This window comes from Apium graveolens, chromosome 6 (assembly GCF_009905375.1).
Source record: "Apium graveolens cultivar Ventura chromosome 6, ASM990537v1, whole genome shotgun sequence".
NCBI classification, from domain to species: domain Eukaryota; kingdom Viridiplantae; phylum Streptophyta; class Magnoliopsida; order Apiales; family Apiaceae; genus Apium; species Apium graveolens.
Window position 1 is genome coordinate 249,505,851 of NC_133652.1, and position 14,226 is coordinate 249,520,076.

Consider the following 14,226-nt stretch of genomic DNA (forward strand, 5'->3'; position numbering starts at 1 on the left):
ATTGTCATTTCCCTGTCCAGCTAGAAGTTGATATGCTGGAACAGGGTGAGTAAATGTCTCAGCATCTAAGGAGGTGGAATCTATATCAGCTTCAGTTTTCTGAAATAGTCCCTCCCTGTCTGCATCCTGAACATTCATTAACTCACTTATAATGACATTCACCCTTATATCTCCTGTACTTGCATTTCTCTCATAATCTCTCTTTTCTTGCATCAAGATCTCACCTTGGCTCCCCACCCTCACACCCTCACCCTCACCATCTAAGGTGGGACTCCTCACACTCACCTTTGCCAGTCCTGAAGAAATGGACTGTATTGGATCACTCATTTTCTCTCCTTTTTCCTGGGAGAAACCCAGACTCTCACTCATGTCACTACCTTCCCTCAATCCTAATAGTGATTGCACAATTACTAAGTCATCTGCACTTGTGACCATAGTTGAACTTTGGAGTTGTGCAGAGACACCCGACGGATGAGAAATATCCATCGGGTAGTAATTTGACTATCCGATGGATGACTGCTGTTAGGCACATCCGTCGGGATACAATCACTACTCGGCTGATGAACAATATCCATCGAGTGAGTAGAAATGAATGAGTTTGGAGTGGAAACTATTGTGAACTCTGTGCAGATTGATGAGAATTTTGGCACAGATGTCTCAACAGTCTCAGAAAGAAATGGCAAGTGAGCCAACAAATCATCTACAAGATGATGCTCACTTGAATGGATTTTTGGCTTCTCCAACAGAGTTAAAGATGGAGAATATGGTTGTGATGTTTGAATCATGTCAACATCCAAAGATTGTGTGGGAGAATTTGGTGTTTAAGGTGTTTCAATTTGTATAGATTTTGGTTGTGACTCCACATTTGTTGGAGCCACATCAATTTGACTTTAAGATGGTGCAGTGACTGGGTCTTTAGCTCCAGTTTGCACTGTGTGTGTACCCTGTGCATCCCCAAAGGTTTTAGATTTATTCTTTCTTGTGTAGGTTTGTGGTGAACTTGTGTCCCTACCCCTTTTGTTCTGTGCTCCTGGTTGAGAGCTTATTTTAATAGTTACATCCTTTGGGAGGATGAAACTAGAATTGAGCTCTTATCCTTATTAACAACCACAGTTTGTTGGAAAACTGTGGTGTGGCTTGGTTTGGGTACACTATGCTCATCATCCTTAACCTTAGGTCTTCTTTGATTTTCACCATGTCCCTCACCTGTCTTTCCCACCTTCACACTCCCCTCTTTGTGTTTAGTGGATTTTACAATTGGCATCTTTTGAGAGACACCAGAGGGGGCTTTCTTTGTCTTTAGTTTTGAAACTTTGGTTTTGGTAGCTTGGGTAGGCATTTGTCTGGTCATTGACACAGATGCCACTACTACACTAGAAGGCAAAGAAATGGTTGAGGTTAGAAGAGTAGAGACAGTTGAAATTACTTCACTTACCTGAGGTGCCTCCATTACAGGAAAGTAGAAGAGTGGCACCTCTTTGTGGTGATCTGCTCTATTGAGATCTGCAATAATTATCCTTTCTTGAACCCAACAATCTAACTTGTTGGTTGGATTTTCAAGCACAATATCCTCAGAGAGGTGGTTAGCAATCATCATTAGAAATCTAGCATAATAAACATTATTACCCTTCTTATTAAGCTCCCCTAACTTAAACCCCAACTCAAACAAGACAAGATCACTAAAATTGAAGTATTTTTATCAGTTACTAGCATGTAAAGCATGTTGAGCATGGAGATATTAACAGAATCAAAATTGCTAATTTTACCAGAAAATAGTTTAGTAACTACATCACACAGATAACTTTATTCTTTCCTAAGACCCGATCTCCTAATTTCACTTAATTTAGAGATGGTGAGTGCATAACCCATAGAGTTTAACATGTTAACAATATCAATGTATGTGTGTGGAGTAGTGACAGTATTAAGCATGCTTTAACAATGTCACTATTAACACATAATTCCTTACCTTTAATGGTGAAGGTGATGGTCTTGTCAGTTGAGTTGTACACGGTAGTCGTCCATATTTCCTCCACAACCTCACAGTAGATAGTGGGAGATTCCAACATGGCATATTTGAGCTTACAGCCTTGCACAAAATCCATCATTTTGTGGTAGTCGCCAGACTGCTGAATCCCCTTGTTTACTAGAGCCGTGAAATTGTTCTTCTCATAGATAAAGCCAGTATGAGACATGATTTTGACGACTGGTGCCATTGTTAGAGAGTAAAAATTGCAGAGAGAAAGAGGGTAATTGCTTTTGAGAAAAAAAGAAGTTAGAGCAGATGAATTGAGAATGATAAAAGAAAAGAAATAAAAATGAATTTTGCTTTTATACTATCTCAAAAATAACTGTCAAAAGTAATAAAGTAAAATAAAGTGACCAATAAAATTGCCCAAAATAGCCGTTAAAAAAATAAACTGTAAAAATTCCATCACTTATCTATCATGTTATGCTTACAAACTGTAAGTATACTCGATGGATAATGTTCAGAATATCAACGGCTAAGAATGAGACAATTCGACGGATGAGGATAAATCAGTTATCCGCCAAGTTATAAAAATTCCAGAAAAATTATTGATTTCAATAACAATTTATATTCCGACGGATGATCAGACTTGATGGATAATGATCATCCGTCAGGATGTAAATTTTTACTTGGCCAAAATTTCATCCATCACTGATAAATCAATTAAATTTCTGGCTGCATTACATCTTGCAAAATATCTGAAAAGATTCAAGAGTAATTAAGCATACCTAACTCACTTACCAACCTTGAAAAGGTGGATTCATCCAGTGGCTTGGTGAATATATCTGTAAGCTATTTTTCACATGGAACAAAATGTAGTTCCACAGTACCATTCATTACATGTTCCCTTATGAAGTGGTACTTAATGTCTATGTGCTTTGTTCTTGAATGTTGTACTGGATTCTCAGTGATGGAAATTGCACTTGTGTTATCACAGAAAATAGGAATTCTTTCCACTTGTAGACCATAGTCTAGCAATTGGTTTTTCATCCAAAAAATATGTTCACAGCAACTTCCAGCAGCAATATATTCAGCTTCAGCTGTAGAAGTAGAAACTGAATTTTGTTTTTTACTGAACCAGGACACAAACTTATTTTCTAAAAATTGACAGGTTCATGTTGTACTTTTTCTATCAATTCTACAAGCTGCATAATCTGCATCTGAATAACCAGTTAGATCAAAATCAGAATCTCTAGGGTACCAAATGCCAAGTTTTGTTGTACCTTTGAGATATCTGAAAATTATCTTAATAGCAATTAAATGAGATTCTCTAGGATCAGCCTGAAATCTAGCACAAAGATATGTAGCAAACATTATATCTGGCCTACTAGCTGTTAAGTATAGAAGTGAGTCAACCATGCCTCTATAACTTGAAATATTCACAGACTTTTCAGTAGTGTTTAATTCAAGTTTAGTTGCAGTGGCCATGGGAGTTTTTACAGATGTGCAATCCATTAGTTCAAACTTCTTCAAAAGATCATAAATTTATTTAGTTTGACTAATGAATATTCCATCACTAACTTGCTTAACTTGCAAACCAAGAAAGTAAGTTAGTTCTCCCATCATGATCATTTCATACTTACTTTGCATCAATTTGGCAAACTTTTTGCAAAGTTTTTCATCTGTAGAACCAAAAATAATATCATCTACATAAATTTGAACAAGTATGCTAGAGCCATTAATATTTCTAAATAATAAAGTTTTGTCTACGGTAACTCTAGTGAAGTGATTCTCTAAAATAAACTTTGACAAAGTGTCATACCAGGATCTAGGTGCTTGCTTCAATCCATAGAGTGCTTTCAAAAGATAGTATACTTGATTAGTTAGATTTGGATCTTCAAAACCAGGAGGCTGATTGACATAGACTTCCTCCTCCAAATCTCCATTTAGAAAAGCAATCTTGACATCCATTTGATAGAACTTGAAATTGGCATGGGCTACATAGGCTAAGAAAATTCTGATGGCTTCAAGTCTTGCAACAGGAGCAAAGGTTTCATCAAAATCTATTCCTCTTTGTTGACAGTAGCCTTTAGCAACCAATCTAGCTTTGTTCCTAACTACTATGCCATTTTCATCCATCTTATTTTTGAATACCCATTTGGTGTCTATTGGATTCTTTCCTTTAGGCTTGGGTACCAGCTTTCACATATTGTTCCTTTCAAATTGGTTTAGCTCTTCCTGCATAGCTAAAATCCAATCAGGATCCAACAAAGCTTCTTCTACTTTCTTTGGTTCTTCCTTGGATAGGAAACTGCTATATAGACATTCTTCTTGAGTTGCTCTCCTTGTTTGAACTCTAGAAGATACATCATCAATGATGAGCTCAAAGGGGTGATCCTTTGTCCATTTTCTTTGTTGAGGTAGATTAGCTCTAGATGAAGAGGCCTCATTGTTGTCTTGATGTGTGATTGAGTTTTGATTATTAGAGACTCCCCCTGAGTTTATAAATCTATGATTTGAAAAAGAGGGGCTTTCTGTAAGTGATCTATTCTGACTTTCAGCTTCTTTTGATGACTCGATGGATGGTGTATTTTGAGTTCCGACGGATGAGGATGATTGTCTCCCGATGGATGATGCAGATTGTCTGTCGACGAATGAAGTATTTTATAACTCGATGGATGTTGAGTTATTGGCTTCATTGGTTGTAGATTTTTCTGCAGTATCCTTAGTTGTAGTTTCTTGATCACTTTCATCATCACTGTCATCACTAACCATCTCCACATTGTCAAATTTGAGGCTCTCATGATAATCTCCATCTAGTAGTCCTTCAATCTTTTTATTATCAAATACAACATGTATTGATTCCATAACAATGTTGGTTCTTAGATTGTAGACTCTGTATGCTTTACCAACAGCATATCCAACAAAAATTCCTTCATCTGCTTTAAAATCAAACTTCCCATTTTGATCAGTTTGATTTCTCAAGATATAACATTTGCAGCCAAAGACATGAAGAAAATTTAGAGTTGGCTTCTTGTTCTTGAACAATTGGTAGGGAGTCATGCATTTTGTTTGACTAACCAAAGAAATATTCTGAGTGTAGCATGCAGTATTTACAGCTTCCGCCCAGAAATATGTTGGTAACTTTGATTCTTCAAGCATTGTCCTTGCAGCTTCAATAAGTGATCTGTTCTTTCTTTCTACTACTCCATTTTGTTGTGTAGTTCTTGCTGCTGAAAACTCATGCATAATCCCAATCTCTTCACAAAATACTCTCATAACAGAATTCTTGAATTCAGTTCCATTGTCACTCCTAATTCTTCTAACTTTGAAATCCGGATGATTGTTGACTTGCCTTATCTGATTGATGATAATTTCACTAGCCTCACCTTTAGACTTTAGGAAATATATCCAAGAGAAATTTGAGAAATCATCTACAATTGCTAGGCAAAATATTTTCCTTGAGATGGACAACACATTGACTGGTCCAAACAAATCCATGTGTAGCAGTTGCAAAGGTTCTTCAATTGTTGAATCAAGCTTCTTTTTGAATGATGCTTTGATTTGTTTTCCCTTTTGACAAGCATCACACAGTCCATCCTTAGAAAACTCCACTTGAGGAATACCTCTAACCAGTTCTTTCTTTACAAGCTCATTCATGGTCTTGAAGTTTAGATGGGATAGCTTCTTTTGCCATAGCCAACTTTTATCTTAACTTGCTTTACTGAGAAGACAAGTAACAGATTCTGCATTTGATGAGTTGAAGTCAGCTAAGTACACATTTCCTTTTCTCACTCCAGTGAGAAACACTTTGTTGCTCCTCTTGTTTGTCACAACACAGGCTTCTGTAGTGAAGGTTACTGAATTGCCTTTATCACATAGCTAGCTGATACTCAACAATTGTGCTTGAGACCATCCACTAAGGCAACCTCCTCAATGATGATATTGTCTTTTGAAATCAAGCCATATCCCACAGTATAACCCTTGCTGTCATCTCCAAAAGTAATACTTGGGCCAGCTCTTTCCTTGAACTCTGTGAGCAGGGTAGAATCTCCAGTACCACAGGTTCTTTCTGTTTCCCTACACACATTAAAATCAAATCAAGTTGATTTTGGTACCCAAGTTTCCTTGGGTCCTGCCTTGTTAGCTTTCTTCTTTTGTTTCTTAGGTTTGATCTCATTTGACTTGGGGATATCAGATTCATCCTTAGTCATCTGAGTTGGACCTTTGAAACCATTCATTAAAACAGAATTATCATGCATATTTTGATTAACAGGAAATGGCATGCTATTCGCAAACATGTTATTCCAGTAGGGCATGCTAAATGGCATCTGAGGCATATTAAATGCAACATAATAAGGATTAGGTGCAAATGGTATATTAGCAAATTGTGCATTCATATTCTGTGTAGTCATAGCATGCATAGGCATAGAAGGCATAGTACTCATATTGGGAAAAGGAGGTGGTACAGTCATGGAGGTAGGCATGGCAATTTTACAATTACCAGACAGATGATTAACACTACCACACTTAACACAGATTTTTCTTGGAGCATACTTATCAGGTGTGTAGTTGTTATGTTTGTTAATCCCTACTTTTCCATTTCTATTGTTTTTCTTTTTAGCCTCTGTTTTAACCTCAATCTTTTCTAGTCTGTCATTCAATTGCTTTATGGACAGATGACCAACATTCACTTTCTTCTCCTTCTTCACTTGACTAGATTCTACTGAAATAAAGTTTTTGGAAACTGATTCATATTTTTCATTTAACTTGGAAAGTTTGGCTTTACTCACAGATTTGCTCACAGCCGACGGATGAGGATTAATGTCACTCGACGAATAATCCTTTTGATTATCCGACGGATGACTCTCATCATCCGTCGAGTCTACATCTATTAGCAATCCTTCAACCAAATTGGATTCTAGCTTCTATTTATTCTTTTTCCAGGCTGCATCACAGAAAGACTCAATACCTTGAACTTTGGTGATTTGAGCATGGACATCTCTAGATGATTTTCATGCCTTAATCACCTCTTGTTCACGATCAAGCTGCTTCTTCAAAATTTCATCTTTCTTCAAGGACTCAGTTAATTCATCCTTAGCAATCTTACATTATATTCTCAATTTTTCAAATTCAATAAACTGAGACTCTAGCACATTATTTCTCTCACTTAAAAACAAATTGTTTTCTTTGATTTTAGCATTTTCCTTAGTGAGGGACTTAAGTGTAACACGCAGATGATATAATTCTGTAGACATGTCATTTATTGCATCATTACACTCAGCTTTAGATAAATGTGCAAGGTTAGTGGTGATTACCTGATTACTTGAAGAACTTGTCTCTGTTTCATCAGACTTGGCCATTAGGGCTAGATTGACATAGCTGACATCTTCATCCCCATCCAGACCATCTGCTGCCCAGTCACTTTCTTGTGTAATGAAAGCCCTTTCCTTTTGTTTGAGCAGCTCAAAATACTTCTGTTTATAATCCACAGGCTCAAACTTTTTCTTGCTGAAATCTGACTTTCTACACTCACTGGCAAAGTGCCCTGCCAAGCCACATTTGAAACATTTGAATTTTGATTTATCCACCATGTTTCTATTTGGCTTAGCTGCTCCAAAGTTCTTCTTGAACTTGAGCTTGGAAAATCTTCTGGAAAGAAATATAATATGTTCATCAATATCATTCATATCATATTGGCTTAAAGAATCTTCATTTTCTGCTACCAGCCCCTTGCCCTTGTTTTCACAGACCTTTGAAGTAGACTCAACAGCTTCTATTTTCATCTCCTTCTCTTTCCCTAACTCAACAACCAGTGCAATGGACCCTCCTTTCTTTCTCCCTTTCTCCATTCTTTCATCTTGCTCTATTTCAAGCTCATAAGTCTTTAGAATGCCATACAGTCTCTCTAGTGTAAACTCCTTATATTCTTGTGAATTTCTCAAGGAGACTGTCATTGGTTTCCATTCTTTTGGAAGAAATCTCAGAAATTTGAGGTTAGAGTCTTTGGTTTGGTAGACTCTTCCATGCAGCTTCAGAGCATTCAGTAGCTTTTGAAATCTACTAAACATATAAGTGAGAGTTTCACCTTCTTCACAGTGGAAATGCTCATATTGTTGAATTAGTAACTGCATCTTGTTTTCTCTAACTTGTTCAGTGCCATCACAGATTATTTGAATGGTGTCCCAAAGCTCGTTGGCTGTCTTGCAGTTGATGATGTTGTCAAACATGTCACCATCAACTCCATTGAATAAAATATTCATGGCTTTCTTGTCTTTCCTGACTTGTTCAATATCAGGATCTGACCATTCATGCCTTGGCTTGGGAACTGATGGCTCATTTCCAGTTGCAGCTCTCATTGGTACGTGAGGACCCCTCTCTATGCAATCCACATAGGACTCATCTTGAGAAAGTAAATGAAGATGCATCTTTACCATCCAGTGATGATAATTATCTTTGTCCAGAAAAGGAATCTTGACTCCAACATCCTTCTTGTTCATCTTGTTGTTTTTTGTGATCTTTAAACTCTTTGTGCTTCAAGAGCTTGCTCTGATACCAATTGTTAGTCCCTAACAATACAACAAGAATTACAGAAGGGGGTTGAATATAATTCTGGCTACTTTTTCAAATTAAAGAAAAATTATTCTAACTTAATAATATATAAGTGTTTGATTTGCAAAATGCGGAATGAAGAGTTAGATGAATCAAAACACAAGTAATTAAAACCACAAGTCTTTAAAAACTTTCTGGTGAATTTGAATGTATCCACCAGATATATATATATATATATATATATATATATATATATATCAAGAGAACTCTGTGAAGCTTGAATAGCTCACAGTTGCTTACAAATATGAACAACTAAACTTATAGAGAAATGTTACAGGATACAACTTACAATTGTTTCTTTGAGAATGTATTTGCTTAGTCTTGTTATTGTCATACTTGCTACTCTTGGTTTATATATTACCAAGATTACATAGTAATAAGACAAGATAATAAAACAAAACCTATCAAGTCTAATACCATGCTGCTTCACTATTCTATTCCAGCATCTTTGAAAATCTTCATAATAGCATGGAAATGGTAATGCTTCTTTGTTCTAAAAAACCCAGCTGAATAGGCTGCCACATTCCTTTTGCAAATACTCGACGCATGTGACTCTGTTGTCACTATCAATAGATGTTTGAATTGATCATCCGTCGGGTACATGATTATTATCCGTCAGGTTGCCTTGTTGATCATCCGTCGGGAGCTTTGTTGATCATCCATCGGTAGCTTTGTTGATCATCCGTCGGGTAGCTATTTGACACTTGACTTCATTTCACTTATGCAGAATTACAAGACATCTTATATTTACAATTAATCAACCTATTCTGCATATCTAGTTAAAGTCAAATGACTTATATGCTACTATTGAATCCATACAAAGGTGTTTGCAGAAATGTGTTACATGACTTATTGTTACACAAGCTACTCACTCGATGGATGTCAAATCATCATCCGTCGGAACTATATTGAGTCATCCGTCGGGACTATATCTGATCATCCGTCGAGTGCTACATTATTCACTAAGTTGAATCTACTAAGGTATTTTGTTAATGTAATCATCAAGTTCACAACATATACCCAACAAACTGATAATCATATAATTTTGCATAATTTCATACATATTTATTGTTTGCTTTCATATTTTAAATAAATTAATTTGTTGCATTCTCATCATTTTGTAGATATTTGAAAAAATGAGAAATATGAAGAAAAAAGGAGAAAAGGGCAAAAATGGAAGAAATGTAATGTCACCAAGCAACTTGAAGAAAACGCCAAAAGAAAGAGTTGGTGGAAATCAAGGGTCAAGATCAACAAAACACACCTCTCACTTGGATGACCAAGATTCACCCAACTATACCCTAAACCCTACTTTTTAGCTATAAATACCCCCTTTCCCCTTGTATTCCTCACCTTAGTTTTATCTTAGTTTACCCTAAATTTTGTAGTAGCCTCTCTTTTCTCTTATTCTAGATCTTGTTTTCATTTTCATTGTAGTATCTCTCAAATATTTGTAAGCACTCTTTCAAGTAGTATTAATCAAGTTTTTCTATAATTTCCATCTTCTTCCCTACTTTTATGTTTTTAAATCTTATTATCTTCACATTAATTGGGTTATGATATCTTTTAAAGTCCCACAAGTTATATACTTTGGGAGATGAAAAGAGCCCTTTTGAATAATAATTGTCTTAAATTTTAGATCTACTTTATTTTTGTTTCTTTATTTCATTTCCGGCACTTTACATTTTTCTGGCGATTAACATACCTAATACAACCTCAATTAACCTCAATTTGTGCTGGGTGGTGCTTTCTGTTATTTTTATAGTTCTGTTTTATGTTAATTTCGGTCCACACTAGTTTTGGATCCGAGGTTATTGCTTTGTTTACTCAATTCAGTTTACCGGTTTTAGCTTATTACCGGTCATTTTCTTTTTTTTCTTTTTTTTAAACTTTTATCTTTCCATGTTTCATTTTACCAGTTCATTTATTCATGCTCATTATTATCCTTCAGCTCAACTTTCTTTTGTCTTAAAGTTTGGCCCATTTCATTTTCTTCCTTTATTATTTTCACTAGGTAAAAATACCGCGCTTCGCGCGATTCGAGAAAATTATTAACACAAATGTTTTTTATTAAATTAAAATAATCATCTTTAAGTATTCGATTTGATGCTTAATAAAACTATTTCACATGTTATATTGAATGCAGATTTGTATTTGTATTGTAGCAAACTTTTATATTGTATGCTTCGTAGCAAGCCTTTCAATAGTCAAATAAAACTATCTCATATTATATTGCTAAGTGCTAACCAACATGTTAATAGACTTGATTTACAAAATGACATCATGTTATTTTAGTAGATATTTACATTACATCAACCCTTTTTCCCTGCAATAAAAAGACTATTACATTTTACTATGAAAGTTAAGCATAATGTTGCATTCACTGCAATCAGTATATGGAAGTCTAAAATTTAACAAAAAAAAGAGATCAATTATGTCTTGAATAGCTTTATTCTTATCTAAATTTATTGCCTTTGTACAAGTTTGTAATTCCTACTCTTGCTCCATTAAATGTATTTTCAATTAAAAAAAATTGTATGCTCCAAAAATTAGTGATATTATTATTAAATACATTCATTCACATTTTCATCTCAACAGTTGTGATAAACTCGTTTATTAAAGGATGAGGTTTCAAATTTTCACAATGAGCTTTGTCTAGTAGATGTCCTAAAATTTCTTGATCCAGATGGGTCGAATTGCACCCCTCTAGGTATTCTTAACCACCCACTGCCTGTCACCTGAATACATAGTAACAAACACCTAATTTTTACTACCTGTTCAAAGTGTTACAACGACTAAAAGCCAAACCAGCAACTTAAAGGCTCACCGCTAAAATGACAATATTATGTTATATTTAGCTAATATATATATTTACACACAAATTATCTCATACAAAAGGTTCATGAGCAACTTAAAGGCTCACCGCTAAAATGACAATATTATGTTATATTTAGCTAATACATATATTTATACACACAAATTATCTCATACAAAAGGTTCATGTAAATATAAAACGTTCTTGACATACTAAATTAGATTCAGGGAAATGTACGAGTATTCATAAATCAGTATGGTTGACAATACATTTGCAATTTGGGCATGCCTAGGTAAGATTGATATTCCAATGGAATTTTTCTAGATCATATGCACCAGCAGCACTTTCAATACCATCCACCAGGCACGACAATAAACGGAGAAGCAAATATTACTTGTACTGTACTACAACAAAACATAATATGAATGAAACCATGTACCCATTTTTCATTACCAAAAATAAATCAAACAATGTTATTCTGTAGTTCTAACTCTGTGTATTTGTTTGGTTAAAAGTTGGGTACTTAATCCTTCGACGCTTCAGAGGGAAAAATGCTAACCTAGCCATAAAATACAAGGTATTCCCAAGTTATAGAAAATCTAGTTTGTTAGATTACTTACAAATACTTATCTTGCCTTGTAGCAAATTAATCGAATAACTTCTCTTTTGTTACCTAAGTACTGGTCTCTTACAAGAGGGCTTTTTCGGATCAATTCAGTTAATGGTCTTTCAGGATCCCTATACCAAAAGTAGTATCATATCTCTCAAGTCATGTTTCTTTTAAACTACCCCATATATCTAGAGAAATTAATTTGTGCACAATATCACAGAGACAACTCAAATGCGATAAATCTACCAAATCAATATTTTCAAGCAGAACATTAAATCCAGAAAACTGTAATAGGTCTACAATAGGGGAACTACGAATTTGCACAACTGATGCAGAAAAGAGTAACATACCAGACATTTGGCAATTGGACAGAGGTAGTTGTGGTTCATTTAGCAACCGTATATAGGTGGTCGTGGTTGATTTAAATCCTAGCTTCTTAAACTCAAAGCAACAAAGAAGCTCTTTAAATGTAGTTGTAAAATTTATTTTAATAAACTTTCATTCGAAGATACACAATCACACAATCAAAGTTAGTGCTAAGAAACATAAAATGCTAGCAGTTGTAATATTTATATATATAAATATTACACTTCCAATGTCATCAAAATTGAATCTTTACTATCAGTATGTGTATATATTACTCAGACTTGCAATATCACTAAGATAACCATATATAATATGAAAAATGATATAAGTCTACGTAATCAAGATTAAGAAGCACACTGTGAGAACCACAAAGGCCATGTTTTAAGTCTTAAAACTAACAAAAGGGCATCCACGGTTCAGTGGAATTGATGCAGTAATGGGGATTAAACCAGACAATGGAAACTGGTTAAAAATGTGCTATAAAGATCTTGGCTTTATAAGTTCAATAAGCTGAAGAACCTGTTTTTAATTTTTCGTATCATTCACCTTCATCTTATCAAAGTCTCAGTTCCTAGATACACTTTCTACCATTATAATTTAATAGGAAGAATAGTAACTCAACCCAAATTTGCAGATAATTATCCAATAATTTTAATTTTTAATTAAACACTTAATCAGAATCCCACACTTTAAAATGCAAAAACTCATCGGGAGATTTCACTTCAATCCTGAAACACAAACAATGATAATAGAATAAAAGGGTCTCGTCAAGATCTTCACTTTTTAAGAAGAATGAAAAAAAATATGCTCAGTACTATATACTAAGGACTTACAAGTAATCCATGAGTCAAACAAAGTAACCCGGAGAATTGATCATTGCATCCCTGCAAAGAATCCAAAATCCCTAACAATATAAAAGAAGACATAAATAAAATTAAATCAATACATATATAGCTTCACTTGAATGTGTGTATTATATACACACAGCTGCAGAAAATTAAAATTGAGCAGGACCAAACCTGGTTAATTCACCCCAATTTTGTTATTCACTTAGCGTAGTCATTAGGGGCATAATTATATTCACATCTATATATACTCATGGTGCTTTAAGCGGGTTTAGCAGATGAAAAGGTTGGTTCTTTGAGCGGAATTGGCATATGAAAAGGTTGTAACTTATAGGTATCGGAAGAGTGAAAACCCTAAATTGATGATTTTTTATTTGTACAAAAAATAGCCCAAAATTCAGATTGGGTAGGAAGTGAGAAAATAGGCGAGGAGGAAGCTAAGAACTGACACGTCACGCACGCGAGATTCTGCTTTATATAGATATATAGATTAGTAGTACTATAATATTTCTACTACTTTCGTTGAATCTTTTTGCCTATTTAATTGTGATCATTTTTGTTATGTCTATGCTAAACCCAAATGGCCAAACTAGTTATGCTACGTAACTTGTTGTTTAGATAGCTATATTAATAGTAACTAGCATAAAAGCCCGTGCGAGGCACGGGCCGTTCGTTTATATAGTATTTTTAAATAATATTTATGTGTCATTATATTATTTCAAGCGTAAATATAATATTTTATTCTTTGACAAAATATGTAAATATGAAAATGTAATATTTGTAACCTAATAGCATTAATAATAATAATAATAATAATAATAATAATAATAAGTACTATGTTTTTAAAAAAAATTATGGATCAAAAATACATTTGAACTGGTTTTTCTATTTTCAAATTCGTTAGGATATAAGGTCATTATCATATTATCTATATGTTCAAAATTACATTCGAAATAGATACTGAAACTTTTAGATTTTAAATATATTATACCACATTAAAAGTATCTGTAAT

The 14,226-nt window shown here is 34.5% G+C and overlaps 1 long non-coding RNA gene across 1 annotated transcript; it reads right to left on the reverse strand.

Moving 5' to 3' along the window:
• Positions 1-10,622: 10,622 nt before the first annotated feature.
• On the reverse strand, positions 10,623-13,690 carry LOC141667851 (uncharacterized). Its single transcript, XR_012552813.1, has 3 exons — positions 13,389-13,690; positions 13,203-13,273; positions 10,623-13,097 (listed from the first exon to the last, which is right to left on the reverse strand). It is a non-coding gene; the product is annotated as an uncharacterized LOC141667851 (long non-coding RNA).
• Between the last annotated feature and the right edge of the window lie 536 nt (positions 13,691-14,226).